This window comes from Meriones unguiculatus, chromosome 3 (genome assembly GCF_030254825.1).
Source record: "Meriones unguiculatus strain TT.TT164.6M chromosome 3, Bangor_MerUng_6.1, whole genome shotgun sequence".
NCBI lineage: Eukaryota > Metazoa > Chordata > Mammalia > Rodentia > Muridae > Meriones > Meriones unguiculatus.
In genome coordinates this window covers 28,116,864-28,138,487 of record NC_083351.1, presented here as the reverse complement: position 1 = coordinate 28,138,487, position 21,624 = coordinate 28,116,864, and the positions used below count along the sequence as shown (strand labels likewise).

At 49.0% G+C, this 21,624-nt stretch overlaps 1 long non-coding RNA gene across 8 annotated transcripts; it reads left to right on the top strand.

Annotated features, from left to right (window-relative positions):
• Positions 1 to 71: 71 nt before the first annotated feature.
• On the top strand, positions 72 to 21,276 carry LOC132653012 (uncharacterized). Of its 8 annotated transcripts, none has more exons than XR_009590634.1 (9): positions 84 to 210; positions 2,453 to 2,838; positions 4,562 to 4,766; positions 6,412 to 6,599; positions 7,420 to 7,649; positions 10,316 to 11,114; positions 12,432 to 18,682; positions 19,677 to 19,767; positions 20,860 to 21,276. It is a non-coding gene; the product is annotated as an uncharacterized LOC132653012 (long non-coding RNA). The 8 variants fall into 8 exon arrangements; XR_009590635.1 differs by having other exon boundaries at positions 10,316 to 12,644; positions 12,887 to 18,682; positions 20,860 to 21,273; XR_009590633.1 differs by having other exon boundaries at positions 72 to 210; positions 2,510 to 2,838; positions 10,316 to 18,682; positions 20,860 to 21,272.
• Positions 21,277 to 21,624: the final 348 nt, after the last annotated feature.

Genomic DNA, 21,624 nt, shown 5'->3' with positions numbered 1-21,624 from the left:
CTCTTAAAGGTTCGGTCCTGCGCCTCCAGCCAATCCCTGCACGCGCCTGCTCAACTCGCCTGGCGGAGCCTCGCCGCTCGGCCACGTTCTCCAAGCCGGCATCCCTCAACGCGTGCTCCTGAGCCCCTGAGCAAGGCTGAGGAACCCACCTGACCCGCCCGCCGAAACCGAAGCCCAAGGCTGAACCTGACCTGCCCAAGGTCTCCCAAAGTGAGTTCTCCCCGAACTGAACGTGAAGCCCAGGACTTGTGAACCCCGGATCTGCCCTTTTTAAAATCTGAGGTCAGGTGGCTTTTCCCCCTCCCCCAAACCTGAGGCCGTAGGCGGCCACTTTCACTATTAATGTCCGTCTCGAGATCGACCATTCTTTCTCCTTGCCTTTGATATTTCGGGAGCCCTTTTCAATAAGGACAGAAAGTTTAGCCAGTCCAGTGGCTGCCCCTTCCAGCAGGGTGCTCTCAAGTTGTACAAAGGAGCCACGGCCACGGCAGCCTTTTATGGATAACTTCTAACAGGCTTAAAGTGATCTCACTGGGTGCTCACGAATTTTACAGCTGAGGAAAGGGGGATGCGGAGAAGAGCAGCTGTTACCACAGAGACAGGCCAGAACGGCTTTATCCACTTCTTAAGTCTTTGCCCATGACTCTCCTGCTCTGGCCTCAGCATAAATTACAGGAGGCAGAACCGGGTCTATGCTCCCAGACAGGAAGCTCTGGGAGATACTGGACACCAACAGCCCTCAGTGTCCAAAAAAGAAAAAAAAAAGTCAAGGGAATCTTTGAGAAAGAGAATAGGAATGTGGTCCTTGAAAGAAGGGCAGACCCGCCTCTAAACAGAGGCCAGGCATGGAAGCCAGCAAAGAACAGCCTTTTCTTCCACCTCTGCTAACGTCAGCCCAAGCTTCCCAGACCCCCAGGAGCCTGGGTGAAGCCCAGCTCCTCCTATCAGCGAGGTGGCTGTGGAGAATCTCAGAGGCTACTCACACAGGACCCTTGTTTCTCCATGTCAGGATCCTTTTTTTTTTTTCCTTTTAATTCAAATTGCGGGGAAGAGATGTTGAACTGTGGCTTCCCCATGAGGACCACAGCACGCACCCTGCTGTGCCCTGACAGAGTCCATCTGGGCACATCACTGTACAGAAACAAGCCAGGCGAGACGGTGAAGACCGTAGGAAGGCATACACCAGGCTCCGTGTTTCCACGTGACACCGCCCTGTCTCTCTTCCCTGCTCTAAGCTTGATTTGCTTGAGGAGTCCTCTGTGTTCCCTTCCAGCCCTAAATTCTTCGCTCCCTTGAATTACACCATTCCATAAGTGATCTGAATAACCGAGCCAGATCATGCCCTCCTTGAAAATAAAAACTGTATCTCTTTCACTTCCATATCCCACTAAACTACAGTGAGCAAACGTTGGAACATGAGGGGAGACAGCCCATTCAGAAAAGCCTCCTCCGGAGTACCAGCTATACAGTTGATGCTGTACAGTTTTGTTAACCTCCTTGTGTACAAAACAGGGACCTCCCTACTAGGGTTGTTTGGGGGATAAGACAAGCATTTAGCCCAAGAGCTCAGGAGCTGAAGCTGGGCTGGTCCCCCTCCTGGCCTGATTCCAGTCTGTCAGTGTAGCAATGCAAGATTCCAGATATGGCCTGATCAAGCCAGCACAATAGGCCTATTATTTCCCCTAGTCTGGACAGGACACATTGTTAATGCAGCCTAAGACTGCTGGGCTTCAGAGCCTTTCTCTCCCGTGATCCGTTCCCACCACGTTGTGGTTAACTAAATCATTCAGATCCCTTGCCCCAGAGCTTGGGGTCAAGTCAGGTTTCCTCACCACCCTCTAGTTTGTGTGACGTGGTCAAGCTCCCAGCAGAATAATGTCATGTTGATTACTTCAGCCTGTAGAAATCATTTTGAGTTCCGGCTCTGTTGTTCACGATCTTCTTCCCCTCTAAATGTAGGTCCAGCTTGCTATCCCAACTTCGGTTCTGTCTGTTTCAGTCAGGACTAGAGACGCACGGTCATCATGAGCTGAATCTGAGCGCCATAAGCACAATAGTTCCCAATTACCAAATACCCACCATCTACAGGGCATGTACTGTGCTAAGTGCTTTTGTTTTGAATATACCAAATAATTGACTTGTTCTAACACTAACTAGGGAGGTGTTTTGGTTTTTTTGTTTTGTTTTGTTTTGTTTTTAAATCCATTCTATAGATAAACCCAAGATTAAAAGAAGAGAAGCAAGGATTTGATTTTATAAATTTGATGACAGCCTGGTGCAGTGGCTCATGTACATGATCCCAGCACTCTGGGAGGCAGAGGCAGGGAGATCTCTCTGAGTTCGAGGCCAACCTGGTCTACAAAGTGAGACCAGGACATCAAGGCTACACAGAGAAGCCCTGTCTCAAAACAAAACAAAAACCTTGATGACAAACTTGGTTGTTATCCTTCAGGTACCTACAGTCCTGGCCACGCGACTCTGATAGTCCCTTTGGACATTCTCTTTCTAGCCCTTCAATCCATACCATCAAGCCCAGAGCCCAGGTAACTTTGCTGAAGCTCTACTTGTCACAGAGGCTTGGGGCAGAAACCTGGGCCCCTTCTTCACCACCACCATCTTTTCCTGAGAGTAAGAACTTCTCCCTTGTGGGCAGGTAAATGGTAGGACTGTCCTTCTGGCCACCGGTACCCTTTCTGGGTCTAGCTCAGGCTTTCAGCTAAGGACAAATGAGCGTAATTTCTCTGTGTTGCTCTGCACCTCTCAACATGTACGCGAGGCTGCTGCTGGGTACTCCCCAGAGAACTTCTGGGTCCCCTGATCTTTCCGGAAGTAGAGAAGGTGAGTATATACAAAGGAATACTGTTCAGTTGGTAGAGGGCTGCTCTAGCACGTGTAAAGTTCCGAGTTTGATACCCAGTAACTGGCCCAGTGTCGCAGACCTGTTATCCCAGCACTTAGGAGACTGAGGCAGGAGGATTGTTCAAGACTAGTTAGCCTGGCAGGGTATGGTGGCACACTCCTTTAACTGCAGCACTTGAGAGGCAGAGGCAGGTAGATCTCTCTGAGTTAGAGGCCAGCCTGGTCTACAAAGCAAGTTCCAGGGCAAGCCAGGGTTGTTACACAGAGAAACCCTTTCTCAGACAAACAAATAAAGGACTAGCTAACCTAGACTACACGGTGAGACCCTGACTCAAAAAAATAGATAAATGAATAAATTCGAAGCTGGCGAGATGACTTAGTAGGCAAAGGGCTTGAATGTGCATACCCACCATCCCTGTAAAGCCCTGGCAAAGTGGTACATGTCTGTAACCTCTGCACGGGGGGATGGAGAGCCAGAGGCAGGCAGACCCGGGGACTTGCTGGCCAGCCAATCTAGTTGAAACAGTAATCTCCAAACTCAGAGGGTCTATCTCAAATAATAATAATAATAATAATAATAATAATAATAATGATAACAAGGTAGAAAGCCATAAAGACAGCAGCTGTTGACTCTGGCTCCCCAACACATGAATGAATGTACACTCTCCTTCCACATGGATGCACAAGCACACACACCACACACACACAAGCACACACCTTATCTCATCGAGTAGCCACGAATATATGAAGATTAAAGAGAATGCCTAGGACAGTGAGCTTGACACACTGTTTTCAACCTGTGGGTTGTGACCCCGGGGGGGGGGGGGTGTCACAGATCAGATATCCTGCATATCAGGTATTTACATTTCGATTCAAAACAGCAAGGTTACAGTTATGAAGTATCGATAAAAAAATGTTATGGTTGGAGGTCACCACAACATGAGGAGCGGTATTAAAGGGTCACGGCGTTAGAAAGGTTGAGAACCACTTCTGTAACCCCTACAGATTGTTTCATTGCTGCTGTAGTTGTTATCATTATTTCTATACTGGGCACAACCTCACCAATTAAGGCTTTTTTTGCCAGAGGAGATAAATTTTGCTTAAAGTAGCTGCCCATCTCTAATCCAAGCACTGGGGAAACAGAGGCAGGCAGATCTATGGGAGTTTGAGACCCGTCTGGTCTACCTAGAGAGTTCCAGGACAGCCGGGTCTATAAAGAGACCTCGTTTCAACAACAACAGGAAAAAAAAAAACAAAACATTTTTTGTTGTGATAAATGTTTGTGTGGTAGATTACATCCGATGACTCAAGATAGTATTTCTGGTGAAGTGGGATGGTCCTGGGTCAGATTATCAGAAGGAACTACTTGCATATTATTGTTGAGGGAAAGCGTTACTGAATACTATCGTTGCCAGGTGGAGTAGCTGCAGTCTGTCACTTTGAGGTAAGATTAATCTATAGTCCCAACCTGCCAGGCCTATAACTTCAACTTCTGGAGAAAAGGGTCAGGCCCATACTTGGCTCAACAACTCACTGGCAAATTTACATCCTGGGGGGGGGGGGGAGGGATGCCATAGAGGAGCTGCTAGGTTGAAGAGGTAGGGGCTGGGCAGGTCCTGGAGCAAGGGCTTCCTGGAGAAGCTACTGAGATAGGGATGCCTCGGCCTGTTTCTGATCTTGTCCCTCTGTTTGCCCTGTGAAGAGCGTGTGGACCAGAAACTTAGGAGGGACCTTTGAGGGGCTCCTTCAAGAGGAAATCCCTAAGAGCCCTTGAAGTCACTTGAAGCTGCTAGTTCCCGTAATATTGGTTGGGCAATTACGGATCAGAAGAGGTTTCAAGACTGATGCGTCTGATCTCAGGAGGCCATGGGCCGCTCCACAAGAAAGCCTCCCGAGCTGGCAGATGGGTGAGTCCAAGCCCCAGTTCTAAAGGAAATGAGGAACTTGGAAAGTACACAGAGATTCGCTGGGACAACCGGTGCCCCGCCTCCAATTAGTGCCTTAGGGGTCTTCTCATTCTAGACTCTCACAAGGTCGAGGCGTCCATTCCTAGACAAAAGAGACAGGCCTTACCCCCACTGCTGAGGAGATGAAGGAATGGCAGAAGCAGGAAGACGTCAGCCTAACCTCACAAGGCCACGCTAAGACCATGGCACAGGGCATGGGAAGCAGCAGTGGTTTGGGCCAAGCTACCAGGTGTCCTCAGGGCTCACGAGATCGAGTGAAGAGCTTCTTGAGCAAGAGGTCAGGTAGTGTTAGAAGAGACAGGTAGAATGTGCATGAGCTGATAGCTTTCCCTTCCTGGCTAGCCAGAACCATGCCCTCCTCATGCTCACACCACCAGCATTTCCTCAAGGAGGCCCTGCCCTTCTCCGATGGCCTTGATCCGTTCATAAATGGCAGAGACTAGACCCGGGTTAATTGACTAAGAACAGAGCTTGCCTTGTCCCTGGAGTCCTGCACCCCAATTTGAGATTCCTTTTTATCCATCTGAACAGATAGCAGATTGGGCAACCCAGCCCTGTGTGATAGCTGCTTCTCACCTCCACGGTGACATGCTGGGACCTTATGGTAATGTTTGATGTTATTCTTACTCATTAAAGGCAAGAGATAACAGTGTAGCTAGGGCCTAGCTAGGTTTGTCAGAGTTCTGTTTCTGGTTACATATGCGATTTGGGGCAGGTCACAACTTCTCTGAGCACTGTTTATCTGATCTGTGAGTATGCCTCATGATGCTCTCCTGAGGATTTAGTGAGACAATGTACGTGTGCAAAGCAAACTTTACAAGCCACAGCTCATCCTGCACCAATACACAGTCTTTTGAAGAGATGATATATGCGCCTTTCATTGACACTGGGGGAGTGAGTGGTGGCGGTACTCACTTGCTTTCAATCTTAACACTCTGGGAGGCAGAGGCAGGCGAATCTCTGTGAGTTCAAGGCCAGCCTGTTCTACAAAGCGAGTCTGGGACAGCCAAGGCTACGCAGAGAAACCCTGTCGCAAAAAAAAAAAAAAAAATTGAATCAGAGGGACTGACGTGTTGCTGCGGTTATCTGGGAAGATGGGATGAGAGTCTGTGGATGCTGGGCAACAATGTCGTCTGGACAGGAAGCCTCCCTTTGTAACTCCAAGAGACGAGACGGACCAATCACCTCACGCCTCTGCTCAGAGTTCTTCCCAGGCCTCCCCTCTGCCTGTAGCACTAGCGTGCCAAGCTGCTCCTTCCTTGGAAGCTTCACATCACCAGTTTCCGCACCAGCAGGATTCCAGGCAGCACTAGCCGCTCACCGCTTCCGCACGCTTTGGTCTCTTGGACCTCTGTGTTGCAGGTCTTCCCTTTGTCTCACAGACCCTTCCTGGTCTCATCCTACAGTGCTTAGCTCAATCACTACCCACTCTGCAATTACCTCCTCTGCAAAGCCCTTTTAGACCTTTATCCCTCAAACAGAATCTCGTGTTCTCGATTCTGGACACTCAGACAGGGTTCTATGGGTTCTATAGGTTCTACGGTTGTCTCACGTGGCCACATTCTGCCTGTAATTCCCTCCACAGGTGGACATGATCTCTTCAGAGGATAAAACCTTGTTCATCGCTGTATTGGTCCAAAGAAGGCTTAGCGACTACACTCACAAGGCCACTTTGATTCCTTTAAGTGTCCTGTTGTGCCCTCCAGGCCTTTCAGCCCTCCCACCCACAGCACGTGAGGCCACCACAAATTAAGTTTTACATTTCAAAACACGGTAAGAAATTTATTCCCCCAGTGGTGTTTATTGATTTCTTTCTTTCTTTTCTTTTCTTTTCTTTTTTTGAGAAAGGGTTTCACTGTGTAGCTGTGGCTGTCCTAAAACTCATTCTGTAGGCCAGGCTGGCCTGAACTCAGATATCTGCCTACCTCTGCCTCCCGGAGTGCCAGGATTAAAGGGGTGCATCACCATGCCCATATAAATTCTTTTTGTTTGTTTGCTTGTTTTTTCAAGACAGGGTTTCTCTGTGTAGCCTTGGCTGTCCTGGACTCACTTTGTAGACCAGGTTGGACTCAAACTCACAGAGATCCACCTGCCTCTGCCTCTGCCTTTCAGAGTGCTGGGATTGCAGGTGTGTGCCCAACTGTAACTTTTTTTTTTGCAAATATTAATAATAATCAGGATTTTAAAAAAAAATTCTGAGTCAGGTGGTGGTGGCACACTCCTTTAATCCCAGCACTTGAGAGTCAGAGGCAGGTAGATCTCTGTGAGTTCAAGGTCAGCCTGGTCCATGGAGCCAGTTCCAGGACAGCCAAAACCAGAAAGAAACCGTCTTTAAGAACACACACAGAAAAGACTAAAACAAACAAATCTGAGCTGGGCAAGGATAGTGCATGCCTTTAATCCCAGCAGAGCCAGGCACCTCTCTAAGTTCTAGGCCAGACCAGTCTACAGACTGAGTTCCAGGACAGTCAGGGCTACAAAGAGAAACCATGACTTAGAGGAAGAAAAAAAAAATCTGATCCAGGCTATGTGGGAAGCAGAGGCAGGAGAATCTCCATGATTCAGCCTGTGTGATCTATCCTGGTTTATCTAGTGGATTCCAGACAGTGAGGGCAACATCGTGAAACCCTGCCACAAAACTACCACAGAACAACCAACCAAACAAAAACCTGGATTGGGGATGTAGCTCCGTTCCTAAAGAGCTCACAGCACAAGCAAAGAATCCGAGTTCAGATCTCGAACAATCATGGAAAAAGCTGAGCGTGCTCCTTCATTGGCAGCGCCGAGAGGCATGGAAAGGAGCCGAGCAGCCTAGCCCAGCTGGTAAGCTACAAATTCAATGAGAATCCTGTCTCCAAACAAGAGTGGAGGATCAGTGAGATGGTTCGGGGGGGAAAGGCACTAGCGGACAAGACTGGTGGCTTAAGTTCAATCCCTTGAATCCACAGAGTGGAAGGAAAGAACTGACTCCTGCCAGCTGTGCATTGACCTGCACACACACACACATACATATACACACACAGAGGAAGAGAGAGACACACACACAGAGATGAGAGAGAGAAATAAATGTAAAAAATAAAAATAAGGTAGAAAATGATGGAAAAAGACACTTAATGTTGACCTCTGGTCTCCACATGTATGTGCACACATGTGCACATGCAACTGCACACACCACACACACACTTTGGGACAGGAATGTAGTCATTGACAGGGTGCCTGTCTAGTGTGCACAAACCGCTGGGAGCAGTGTCCAGTGTAGCAGAATCTGGGCATGATGGTACATGCCACTAATCCCAACATTTGGGAGGTAGAACAGAAGGTCAAGGGCATCCTCAGATACACGTCAAGTTCGAGGCTAGTCTGGGGTACATGAGACCTGATCCAAAAGGAGAGAGAGAGGGAGGGAGGGAGAGAGAGAAAGAGAAATCTCTCTTATCCCCATTTAAAGCACCATATCATAAACATTCAATAAATGTTGAGTAAGGAAGATGTGGAGTGCAACATGGTAGCGCACACCTGTATTTTCCGCCCTGGAGAGTCAGAGGCAGGAGGACCAGGGGTGGCTAAACAGCTTCAAAACCAGACGGGGGCAGGTGAGACTGCTCTGAAAACCCTCAGACCCTCCCCCAGGAGAACAACTGAAGGAAGGGTCTTCCACAACAGTCTTGGGTTTACAGTCTCAGTGTGCACCTCCTGACTACCCCCGAGTGGTGAGACCAGGGAAGAGAAGGGACTTGCCCAAAGCAGAACAGCTAGCCAGCAGCAGCAGCTTCTGGTCCCGTTGGGATTCTGAGGAGCAGCCCTTGCAGAGAAAGCTTTCTTCGGTTTTGTCTCTGATTCCTCGCAATAGATCGTCCAGACCAGGGTAAGGGGGGTCCGTAGAGCAGCGCCTGCTCTAATGCACCTTCCTGGGTGCTGTTGCCAGGAGTTGGGTTGGAGCCTGAAATCCTCTGTCCTGGGCTTCTTCTATGCTTGAACTCCTTTGGGAGCCAGTATTAGAAAGAGTGTCAGGGAGCTGATTACCTCTAGAGTAGGGGTAAATTTCTAGGCTCAGATTCCCTTAAAGTTTGTTTTTGTTTTGTTGTTTGTTTCTTTGAGACAGGGTTTCTCTGTATAACATGTCCTGGAACTTGCTTTGTAGACCAGGCTGGCCTCAAACTCACAGAGATCCGCCTGCCTCTGCCTCCCCAGTATGAATACTAGGATTAAAGAGTTGTGCCACCAGGCCCAGCTTCAAGTTGGACTCTTAAAAGTGGTGAGGGCATGCTGAGACAGGCAGATCACTGAGTTCGAGGCCAAATTGGTCTACAAATTGAGTTTCAAGATAGTCAGGGCCATTACACAGAGAAACTGTGTTTACAAGCATGGAGGGGTGGAGATGGAGTGGGAGATGAGGCCTGGCCTGGGTTCTAGGCTTGGGTGTGTTCTGAGCTACACTCAACTGTTCCACTCTGGTTTAGCCTTGGTCTGAATTCTGGCCCCAGAGCCTCAGGCCTTTCAAGCACCAGGCTTTTGGTATGTGAGCTGGGCTAAGGTCCTGGGCTTGGTCTAAGTTCTGAGCCTTGGTCTTTGGCTTGGACTGGACTTCCTGCCTGGTCCAGGTCATTCTCTGTGTTCTGTAAGCTGGGCTCTGTGCTTGAGACTTTGGACTGGGGCTGGACTAACCTGGGATTCTGGGAGCTGGATTATATATGAACACTGGGGTGGCTGTGAGCTCTAGGCTCTGCATCTCAGCTCTAGATAGACATAGGGGCTGGGCAGGGTCCCAGACTGAAGTGCAGCCTAGGTCGGTCACAATGGAGGAAGTGAGGCCTTTCATCCCGCTCTTCTTCTTAGAAGCTCAGCTTTGCTCCTCTTAGGAGACAAAGGTACCAGTAGGCTCTGTGAGCTGCCGGAAGGAAGGTGAAGGGCAGGACAAGAGGCACGAGGCCATCCTGCTTGTCATCAAGACCCTTCCACTAAGCGGAGAATAGTGAGGACGCACTGGTCTAGCCCACAGCCTGGCTTCCCGAGGGTTAGCATGGAGGAGAGGCAGTGCACAGAGCTTGAATCTTGAGTCTGAAAGGTACCCCCTTCCCAGCTTCCTTCCCAGAGACTTGGCCCTGTCCTACCATCCAGTCACAAGTTGGAGGTAAAGCTTTCCCTCATCACAAGAGGCCATTCCCAAAGCATTCTTTTCTCATGCCTGATCACTTCTCCCCTGTAACACACTACTGTGTGTGTGTGTGAGAAGGGGGGGCGGGGAGGAGAAGGGAGAGGACAACCTTAAGTTGTGAGGCAGGCTAGCTGGCGTGAGAGCTATAGGGCAATTTCTTGTCTCTGCCTGCCATATCACCATACAAGCACTGGGATGAGAGCGGCGTGTTGCAGTGCCTGGCTTTAGGTAGGTTCTGGGTTTCGACGTTAATCCCATGCGTCCACAGCCAGCGCCTTACCACCCCAGCCCCACTCCGTGTCTGTTCCGTTACCTGTACCCTTTCTCCTTTCAGGCGCTTCGAAGCCTCCTGCCCAGTAAGCGTCCCCTGCTCATCCTGTGGACTCTTTTCCCTCACAGTGACTTCCAAAGAGGATCACAGGGATCACCCTTCCCTGTCCCCTGCAGCACCAGGAACCCGAGGCAGCAAACTTCACTGAAGGGACAGGGTTTGCTGCAGAGAAAAGCAGCTATTAAGAAGACATCTCAAACTGTACATGTCAGCCGGGCCTAGTGAGGCACACCTGTAATCTCAGCACTTGAAAGGCAGAGGCAGGCAGAGCTCTGTGAGTTTGAGGTTAGCCTGGTCTACAGAGTGAGTTCCAGGACAGCCATCTCTGCAGAGAGGCCCTGTCTTGAAACAAACAAAACAAAACAAACAAACAAACAAACAAATGCGCAGGTCATTTCTCACTAGGGAAGTTGTAGCAGCATCACCTGGTGAGTTTCTTCACAGCTGTCTTTTTTGGGATATATTTGATTACTAACTTGATCCCCCTGCTCCAGATCATTTTTATGCTCTCACCCCCACCCCCAACACACACTTCAAAAGTGGCTCTTTTGTATGACGGTATAGTCTAAATCCATACTTCAGAAGAGATACTTTATGAAAGGCCTTCTAGTCTGGTACCTGCCTATGGGGATGCTAAAGCTCTGATTATCTTCACAGCATCCTCCTGTTCCAGCTTTGTGCCACTGCATGCCATGCAGCAATAGCAAAAGACCTGGCAGAGTGTGTGAACCCATGATGGTTGCTTTCAAACCCGTAGTGTTCCCGTCAGAGCTTTGAGAAGATCGTGTGCACCACAGACCAGGTGAAAATCATGGTTAGGACTGGGATCCTTCCCAGCCCTGAGCACAGTGATTTACAAGTGTGGACCTTTGGTTTTCCAAGCACATCTTTCTTCCTTTGGACTCTGTTCCAGCCCCCACTGGGTTCCGTAGTCCTGGCAGCCTGTTTAAAAGCCTCAAGCCTGTGAACCTTTCTGCTCTTGTTTTGCTTTTCTTCTTCTTTCTTCCTTTGTTCCTTTTAGTACCAGTGATTGAACCTAGGGCTTCACGCGTGCTAGGGCAGAAACTCTACCCCTGAGTTATATCCCAGAGCCCCCTTTCTTTAAATTACATCCATTTATCTGTTGCCTGGAGGATGCAGATTACATGCAAGTAGAGGTCAGAGGACAACGTGTGGGGGTTGGCTCTCTTCTCTCATGGGGGTTTCAGAAAGTGAACTCAGGTTGACAGGCTTGGTAGCAAGCACCTTTACCCACGGAGCCATTTTTAAAGTTCATGGGTGTGTGTGTGTGCGCACACATTCATTTGGAGGGGCATGTGTGTCTTCCATCTTGTCTGCAGAATATCTTTTGTTGTTCACAGCTGCATAAGCAGGTGTTGTCTTCCTTCTCAGAGACTTGGCCCTGGCCTACCCTCTAGTCACAAGTTGGGGGTAAAGCTTTCACTCATCACAAGAGGCTATTCCCAAAGCATTCTATTCTCATGCCTGATCACTTCTCCCCTGTGACATACTACTGTGTGTGTGTGTGTGTGTGTGTGTGTGTGTGTGTGATTCTCCACCTCTGCTTCCTATCTTCTACCGCAGCATTGGGCTATTGTGACTAACTTGACATGGATGCCCGTCATTTGAACTCGGTGCCTCACCCTTGCACAGCAAGCTATTTATGCACTGAAACATCTTCCCATCCCCCCGCCTCTTTTTAACTTTTTTTTTTTTTTTTTTTGAGACCATCTTAATAAGTTGCCCAGGCTGTCTTTGAACTTGCTCTTGTAGCCCAGGCAGACCTTGAACTTTCAGTCCTCCTGTTTGTACCTTTACAGCGGCTGGGACTACAGGCTCGGATTTTGTTCTTGTTGTCTCTCGTTGGTCGTTCTATCTTCCCAGCTAGCATAGGGGCTCTCCCGTGCAGTGGCTAGTCCCGGGCGCCTTCACTTCAGAAGACATTTGCTGAGCCATGAGTCCTTAAGTTCAGAGTCTGAGGGAGGTTAAGTTTGTAAATAAATCACTAAAGCAAGAGTAATAAAACTTATGACAGAGGGGAACACGGGCAAAGTCGCTATATTGCACAGCTCTGGCGGGGGGGGGGGGGAACATCCATCTGACTGCCACCCCCCAACAGCTGTGCCGTGAGATAGCCCTCGGCACATGGAAACCCAAAGCAGCCATCTGACTCAGCCGGGGAAGTTCAACCGATTGCCTTGAGGAGACCGAGCATTGAGGCTTCGAAGGCAAGCTCTCCAGGCAGCCGAGGAGGGAAGCGCTGTCCAAGCAGAGCAGACTACACCCACAAGGCCGCCAGAGAGGACTGAGGGGGTGTTTACAGTATCGGGAAGTATGCGGAATACATTTTGGCCGATGCACTGAACACACACTGGGGGTGGAGGGGTGCCTAGAGCCCGCTTGCTAAATGAGTTTCAGGAATACAAGAACTATAATAATAGACGTCATCATTACTAACATTTATTAACCACTCTCTGTGTGCCGGGCACTGAGCTAAAGGGGTTTACATGTATTTTCTCATTCCGATTCTCAGCAACCCCATGGGGTACAGTCTTTATTATCTTATCTCTACAGATAGAGCAACGGAGATGCGGAGAGGTTAAACAACTTGTCTAAGGTCACAGAGCTACAGGACGACTACAGAGTCAAGCTGCAAACTCGGGCCTTCTGACTCCTCCCTCAACACTAATGCCCTTGACTTTGGACTGTAGTAGTCTTTGCGCAGACCAGAGATACAGCTGCTATCTCATTAGGTCTCCTTGAGGTTCCCCAGCAGCAATGCTCCTGCTCCCCGGGAGAATTGGCGTTATCAGGCTCAGCTCCATCGAGAGCTTCAGCAGAGAGGGGTAGTGGGAGCCTGAGCATCTGAGAATTGCCCCTGGGATTCTTGGGAGTTCTTCAGGAGGAATTTGAGAGAGGTCAGAGTCCTGCAGAGGAAACAAACAAACAAACAAACAAAAAAAAAACAAAACAAAGAAAAACCAACTATTTATCAAGTTTATTTTGAGTCCTAGGTATGGTGAGACCTCATTATGCTTGGAGAAAAAGAAGAAAAAAAAATCTAGTTAGCTCGCTCATGTACATTCCTTCCCATACCACCTGATTTCCAAGTCATTCAGGATTCGTCAGCCCTCTATCCCTGTCTTCAAATTTCTTTCTTTCTTTCTTTCTTTCTTTCTTTCTTTCTTTCTTTCTTTCTTTCCTTCCTTCCTTCCTTCCTTCCTTCCTTTTTTTTTGTTGTTGTTGTTTTGTTTTGTTTTTTGTCTTTCAAGACAGGGTTTTCTATGTAGCCTTGGCTGTCCTAGAACTTGCTCTGTAGACCAGGCAGTCTCCTGAGTGCTGGCATTAACAGCATGTGCCTCCACCGCTCAGCTGTCTTCAAGACTTTTGTCCTTATTCTTTTACCCAAGATGCTGACACATCTGTCAGTGCCATCTTCTGCCATCTTGGGCCAGTTCCAAAGGATTCCTTCCTCAGCTCCAGTCCACGATGAACTGCCAGAAGATATGACAGGGATCGCACATACTCAGAGCCTTTTGTCTGGTTCTTTTCCACTCACTGGCTTCCCCCACCCAGCCTTATTTAGGAACTTTTCTGCCTCAAGGTATCCTTAAATGAGAGCATTCAGGGGGCCTCTTCTCTTAATTCTCTTGTCCATGTCACTCTTTTCTACTGCTTCAATGACCGTCCTGACTATGCGACCAATAACCAGATGCATAGCTTGTTTATAACAGGATGCTTGAATGTATATTTTATACTTCTATTCATATGATTAGGGTGTTTTTATTTGTTAGGACATGTGTCTGGAGGATAACATGGACCCTGACCTTATGAGCTCATGATCTAAGAAGCAGATATAGCAGAAAATTAGAACACAGAGTATCTGCAGAGAAAGCAGGACATAAGAAAAAAGCAATTAATCTAAGGAACTTGTGTCAGATTTGGCTGTAGGTGACAAAACAGCTCAAATCTGGGCTAGTAAGCTGGCTCAGTGGGTAAAGGTGCTTGCCAGCAAGGCTGACTGATAACATGAGTTTGATTCCCAGAAATCACATGGAAGAAGGAGAGAACCAGCTTCCAAAAGCACGCTCACACACACAAACACACACACACACACACATTTCAACCAGCTAAAAGCCTTGAAATAATTAGTCCAGAGCTAGCGTGATAGATCCAGGGTCCTAAAAGCCCTTATGCTTTTCATTATTCTGCTCCTCCAACCCCTGCTCTTCAACAATGTTTCTACCTCAAAGACCCGAAATAGTCAGTCAGATTCTAGCCAATGTAAAGGAAGATGGAGTGGAAAAGAGCATACTCACCTTTTAACACCAGTTCGCCAAAGTGGCACAAACTACTTCTGCCTAAGCCATGGGCCAGGACTTAGTCACACAGCCACACCCAACTGCCAGGAATTCTGGAAAGTAAAGATATTTATTCCCTACCAGCCTTGGAGACAGCTAAAATATAAGCCTCGGTGACAAGCACACGGATGTTAAGATGCAGGAAGTAGCTGCAGTTTCAAAAAGGTTCCTGATGAGTTGACACTTACCCTGAAATTGAGAAACTGAGATATGAGTCTAAGTTAACCAGGCAGAAAAGTGTTTGGGCTACAGGGGGCAGTTGGGTATATTGTTTTCTTTAAGACAGCCTTGTGTATCCCAGGCTTGCCTTGAATTAGAGCTATAGCTAAGGATGACCTCGAACTGATGACCCTCTTGCTTCTATCTGCTGAGTGCTGAGCTTACAGATAAGTACCTCGCTGCCCTCTTTATGCTCTGCTGGGGACTGAACCCAGGGCTGTGTGCATGCTAGATAAGCACTCTGTCAACGGAGTCAGGACCCCAGCCCCAGAGAGCATGTTGGAAAACACAGGTACTTTGAGTTTCTCCAGCATGGCGTGGGTACCGCGTGTGTCAGCAGACACAGGTAGGATCTCACTGTGTGAGATGGAGAGGTGGCAAGTATGTACACACTAGGGTGTTGTGAAATTGCCTGCTCTATCACTCTCTGCCTGATTGCCTGATTCTTTTTAGATAGAAGCTTTCTCTCCACCTGGGGCTAGGCTGGCATCCCGGAAAACCAGCGATCTCTGTCTCTGTCCCCAACAGCAATAGGGTTACGGGAGCACATTCAGCTACACCAGCTTTTTTTTTTTTTTTTTTAAGAATCATTCATTTTTTTGTGTGCATTGGTGTTTTGCCCGTATGTCTGTGAGAGGTGTCAGATCCCCTGGAACTGGAGTTACAGACGGTTGTGAGCTGCCATGTGGGTGCAAGGAACTGAACTCCAGTCCTCTAGAAGAGCAGCCAGGGCTATTAACCTCTGAGCCATCTCTCCAGCTTTTTATATGGATTGCTGGGATTTAGGGGGTGTGTGTGCAGGCGGGGAACCCTCACGTTTGAGCAAGCACTCTTACCTACTGGGCTATCTCTCCAGCTGCCAGGGTCACACATTTTAGTCATCTTGAAAGGGAAGGCACGGCCTCTGCTGAGGAAAGAGGCTCACTGAGGGGTGGAGTAAAAGGCAACACCTCAGCTAAAATTAGATTCCTGCAGAAAGCAGCCCTTGCACATTTTGGCCTTAGAAGTCCTTAAACTTCCCTGGCACGGGCTTGAGTTACAAGAGATGTCGATTTGCAATTAGATCAGGTGCCCTGGGCAAGGAAGCTCTGGCAAGCCTGAAGCTGGGCACAAGCACCGCTCACACACCACTGGTCGTTGGCAGAGTGGCCATTGGCCCTAGCGCCTCAGCTTCTGGTCAATGTCTGGGCAACTTGTGGGGTGCCGAAGCCACACAAGCTGCCAACTGGGGCCTCCTCCCCAGACATATTACATGCCTTCCAAAGGTTGTGTTTATTTCTATGATGTGGCTACCAGACATGGGGTCAGGGCAGCCAGCTGGGCACAGGAACTCTGACTCTGCAGGAATGAGCTCAGTCCCCACAGCTCTGTCTCCACTGCCCTTCTTTGTTCCTATAGCAAGTGGACAATGACTGGCCCAGGTCACCTCAGATGGTTCAGCTAGAAATCCCAAATACTCTGACACCTACCTGCTCACTGTCTGACAGAGCCCCACAACCCACTGTTCCCCTGACCCCCTTCCACAACAAATGTACATTTTATATCTATAGACTGAATACACGTGGACACCCGGGTCCTTATCTGTCACCATATGCATACTTATTCTCACAAGTATTGTCTGTCACAGGCATGCTTCATATAGGCAGAGCCCTCCCACTGCACATATCACATACAGAACCCCCACAACCCCTGACACAAACATTGCATACATAGACACTATGTATGTGCTCTTCTAACATGTCCTTACTCTCCATACTTCATGCTATATGTAGGTACTATACATGCACCAATAGCTACTCATCATGTCCATGCCGCCACCAATGTTGCTTCCTGTTTTCAGAGCCAGGTTTCCAAACTTGCCCTTTGTTTGTTTGTTTGTTTGTTTGTTTGTTTGTTTGTAGGCAGGGTCTCTTTGTGTAGCATGTAGCTCTGGCTGCCCTGGAACTCACTATGTAGACCAGGCTGACCTCAAATTCACAGAGATCCTCCTGAGTGCTGGGATTAAAGGTGTGTTGCCACCACCCCTGGCCCCAGGTTCTTATATCCATAGAAACCTTTGCCTTTGGGGCTGTAAGGAGACAGAGACTCAAAGAGGTAGCTGGAGAAGAGAGGGCAGTGTCTCCATTACCCCAACCCAAACTCATCTACACAGCCCATAGGAAAGAAGGAGGGTTGGCCTTTCCCCTAATACCCTATGAACCATTATGTGTCCCTGACGTCAGGGACATGGAGTTCTGGCAGGAGATCCGCTGTGAAGCCTGGGCGCTGCACCTACTACACAAGATGCCCTGGAGACAACAGTCCCAGCCAACAGTCTGGAAGCCAAGTTTTACCAGGCCCACCAATGCAATGGGAGCAGAAGAAGCCCTTGTGCAATACGAGTTGACCCAGGGGACATGAGGAAAGGGCAAAAGGCCTCGTAGGCCTCATGTCCCAGGCCCTGAACCTGGATCTCCATAGCCTTATTTCCTGTCATCCTCACATCAAATACCCCTTTCATCTTAGCCTCTCAAGACATCAAGGATAGAACCCAGGGTCTTGCATGTGTGGGGCCATAGATATACACCCCGTGTTTCTTTGTTTTGTTTTGCTGGTTTTTCAAGAGTTTCTCTGTGAAGACTTAGATGTCCTGGACTCGTTTTGTAGACCAGGCTGGCCTCAAACTCACAGTGATCGACTGCCTCTGCCTCTGCCTCTCTGAATGCTGGAATTATAGGTGTGTGCCACTGCACCTGGCTCCCTTCTTTCTCTGTATTCTCCCAGACATGGAGCCCAAGAAGGTGCTCACAGCCAGTAAATGGTAGTTTGTTTGTTTGTTTGTTTCTTTCTTTCTTTCTTTCTTTCTTTCTTTCTTTCCTTCTCCTCCTCCTCCTGCTCCTCCTGGTCTTCTTCTTCTTCAGTCAGATCTCATTATGTAGCATGGCTGTCCTAGAACTCATTATGTAGACCAGACTGGCCTCGAACTCATAAAGATCCACCTGCTTCTACGTCCGAAGTGCTGGGATTAAAGGCACCGTAAGGACTGGCAACAGTAGTTTCTTGCATTGAACCCTCAATGGATCTCACAGCACTGACCAGTGTCCTGAGATTATCTAGGACCTGCATCTGACTGGTCCCAGGGTAATGATCACAGGCTGTGGGAAGCTCTATCTTAGGCTTTCCACTCTCTCTGACTAGGAACACTGAGGTAAGAGCCTTCTCCTAAAGGATGTAAAATTGGGGGATCAGGAAAGTGAGGAAAACATTTGGCTGAGCTAAGTAAGCTCTTAATAGATCAGGAGCCAGGTAGAAGTGGTGCACGCCACTTCTGGCACTAGGGAGTCAGAGACACGTGGATCTCTGAGTTCAAGGCCAGCTTGGTGCTCATAGCCAGTAAACGGTAGTTCCAAGACAAACCAAAAGAAACAAAAAAAAAAAAAAAAAAAAAAAAAGGGATAGTGAGTCAAAGCTGGCATCAGGCCAAGAACAAGAGCTACAGTTTGAGGCAGGTCAGAGCTAGAATCAGAGTTGGGACTAAATCAAGAACCAGACCTGAAGTTATTGCCACTGGCTGGATCAGATGGAGGCCAAGTCAAGGGGCTGAACCAGACCCAAAGGGAGGAGTAGAGAGGAAGGCAGTCCCACCGCGTTTTAAAACTCCCGAGTGTGTAAGGTGCGGCACTGAGCACAGAGGGAGAAATGTGGATGCTCACCTGTTTCCAGGGGAGAGACAGGTTTATCACGTTCTGGCAAAGGAGCCTGCGTGGAGCTAGGCTTACAGGGTGGTCCAGACTTCAGCTGGCAGAGTTGGGTAAGAGGGAGCGAAGCGGGGGGCGGGGGGGGGAGAATAGATGGTGGGCAGGAGACCTGAAAGTAAGAAAGCCCAGGTCAGGGCCTGTTCAGAAGAAACAGGCAAGCTTTCTGGTGTGAGTAGCTGGGCTCAGGACGGTGGCATGGCATGGGCTGCCGAGACTGGTGATAAGAACTCATAGAATCGGGTGACTTGGTTAGGAATGTGAACTTTATTCAGAGGGCAAGGGGATAGCCTTGGCAGAAGTTAAGGATGGTGACGTGGTCAGATGCCTGCTGTGGAAGAACCCTGTGGCTGCTGATATGAGCAGGGTACTGGAGGTGGGGAGACCAGAGAGGCAGCCAATGGTACAGCCAGGCCAGGAGCCCCACATGTAGAGTGACCTATAAGTAAAGGAAAAGGGGACAGGTGCTGGGTCTGTAGCACAATAGGAGCGACAGGATGTGGTGATCATTTGGAGGTGGGGTGTGAAGGAGAGGTGGGGCCTAGCAAGGCACCAAGCAGGCAGGAAGGCTGAAAGACCAGTGCGGGATGGGGCCACATCGGGGAGAAACCAGAGGGACAGGTTTGTTCTTCCACGTTTCCCTTTCACCAGCTGTGTGTCCTTGGAATGTGCCCTCTGCTCTCCAAGCCTCAGTTTTCTCTTCTACAGAATGGGGAAAGTTCTGTTTCCTCCGGGAGAATTATACGCGGGCTAGACAAAACATTTCTGATCTCCTCCGGCTCGGGAGCGGGATGCTGGCTGACCTCAGCGATGGTCCCGATAGCTCCAGGAAGTGAGACAGGAACGGTCTGAGACGATGGCATGGCAGGCCCATCACCCCTGGCTGAGAAGAATGTCCTGGAGCTCTGTTTACTCACTCTCCAGCCAGTTGGATCCTTCCTCCTCTTCCCTGCAGTATCCCAGGGGCCCATCAAGTGGTCCTGGAGGGCAGGAAGCTGCCCTGAAGGGCACTCAGAGGTCTTGCCCCACCTAGTCCTTTTTTGACTACAGCAGGATGGAACCAAAGTCCCCTTGGCCTACCTGTTCTCAGTCCCCTTCTGTGGTGAGCTACCAGGGAGAAGGCCATTCGTCCAGGCTGGGGGTGAGTTTTTCAGGTGTCTCTTTTCCTTTAACATCCTTCCAACTTTCTCTCAAACACAATTTCCTAACTCTAAATGGATCCTCGTGGCTGGTCCTATCTGACTCTGCACATATCTCTAGGGCTGATGGTACCCCTCCCCAGGTCTCTTGCCTCAACCAAAGATGAACCTTAAACCCCAGTCCCTCCCCAGCCACTAAAGGTCTTTGTGAGTGACTCTCCTTGTCAGAGGGTCTCCAGATTCTCTGACTCAACAGGGCTAAGACGCAAACCCTCCACTAGACCCTCAAGCCAGTGAGTGGGACCAACTCCCACCCATTCTCCCAGGCCAGAAACACAAAAATCTTGTCTCTTTCAGCTCCATGTCCCGTCGGTTTTTTTATTTGTTAAGCTTCTGTCACCTGTCTGCTCCACTCCACCCCCGTGAAATGGTCACTTCTTCCTAGTTATTACTGATTCCTGGCCTCAGGTCCCGTTGTGCTGACTCGGGTCTTTTCCTAGGTTTGGGGTACTACCATGGCACACACTGCCCAGTTATGACATATTTAAAAATTCTTTAATTAGAAGATGTCCCAGAAGGCCATTTTGGAAAAAGAAAAGCCGATAAAGGATCCCAATGACGTTTAAAAAAAAAAGAGAGAGAGAGAGAGAGAAATCTATGTTTCAAAATAAATTTGCCTTTCAGCGCCTTGCAACAAGGAATTACCCAAGAGGCTTAAAAAAAAAAAAGACAAACTTATACAACAATTAACACCACTTTGCAAGAGGCACACAAAAATACACACACACAGAGAGAGAGAAAGTATGCTTGCTTCTAGAATAACCCCACAAGGTTATAAAACACAGCCTCCCACCTTGCCAATTTTTTTTTTCCAAAAGACACCAGACCCTGACTTGAAATTTCACAACTTTTAAATGTTGCGAATCAGATTGAAAAGCTTTTAAAGCCGCTCTGTGCTGGTTTCCAGTTTGCAGCTTTGGGCTCCCTCCAGACCATCCTTCACTCCTGAAATGACCTTCTGTCATAATCAAAATAAAAATTAGTTTAAAAAAAATTCTCCAGTCCTTTACGAGCTGCTGCTGCACCTCCCACAGAATTCATTGACTCCAGCAGTCTCCAGAGCGATGGCGCTGCCTCCACACTGCCTTCACTCCAGTACAGAGAAACTCAGAAGTTCAGGTGCGCGCTAGTAGAGAAGCCCCCATTCCAACCTACTCGGCAGAAGTTGCCTCCAGTTTCGAAGATCCAAAGATCTGTGGGATCATGAGCTGTTTTTGTGTTTACTAGTGCCTCTGCTCAATGATTGATGAGTGAAAGAGTAAACGAAGGCCTCAGTGAGTGAAACCGTACCCGCTTCTTGTTCAGTCTATACCTGCCTGAGAACCACGGCCCTGACCCCGGAGCTGTCGCCAAGAATGTGCTTAGGGGGGTCCTTGGTGGCTCAGCGGGGAGCGGGGTTCGCACAATGCAGGTGCTGGCTGCTCCCTCCCTTCCGTTGCTTTGAGGCTAGGGACAGCCCCGCCGCTGCTTCCTGCAGAGCAGCCCTGGGCCTGCCACGTCCGGCTGCCTTCATCCCAGCCCCAGAGCCTAGGCAATGGTGGGGGTCATGGGCATAGGAAAGAGGTGCCCCTCACCAGGCACGGAGCACTTGGCGGTGTCTTGGCTCAAACAGCTGGTGTCCAGTCGAGGGTGCACTCCCCAGCTGTGTGACCGTCGCTCATACTCGGCTGTTGAATTTGTTAACTCCCCATCGTTTTGCCTGCCACCCAGCTACTTCCTTCCTTGACACACAAAGTTAGGGTAGTGAGGCACGCCCCTTTAATTTAGCACCTTTTACGTCATATGAGACCTTCTTGGTT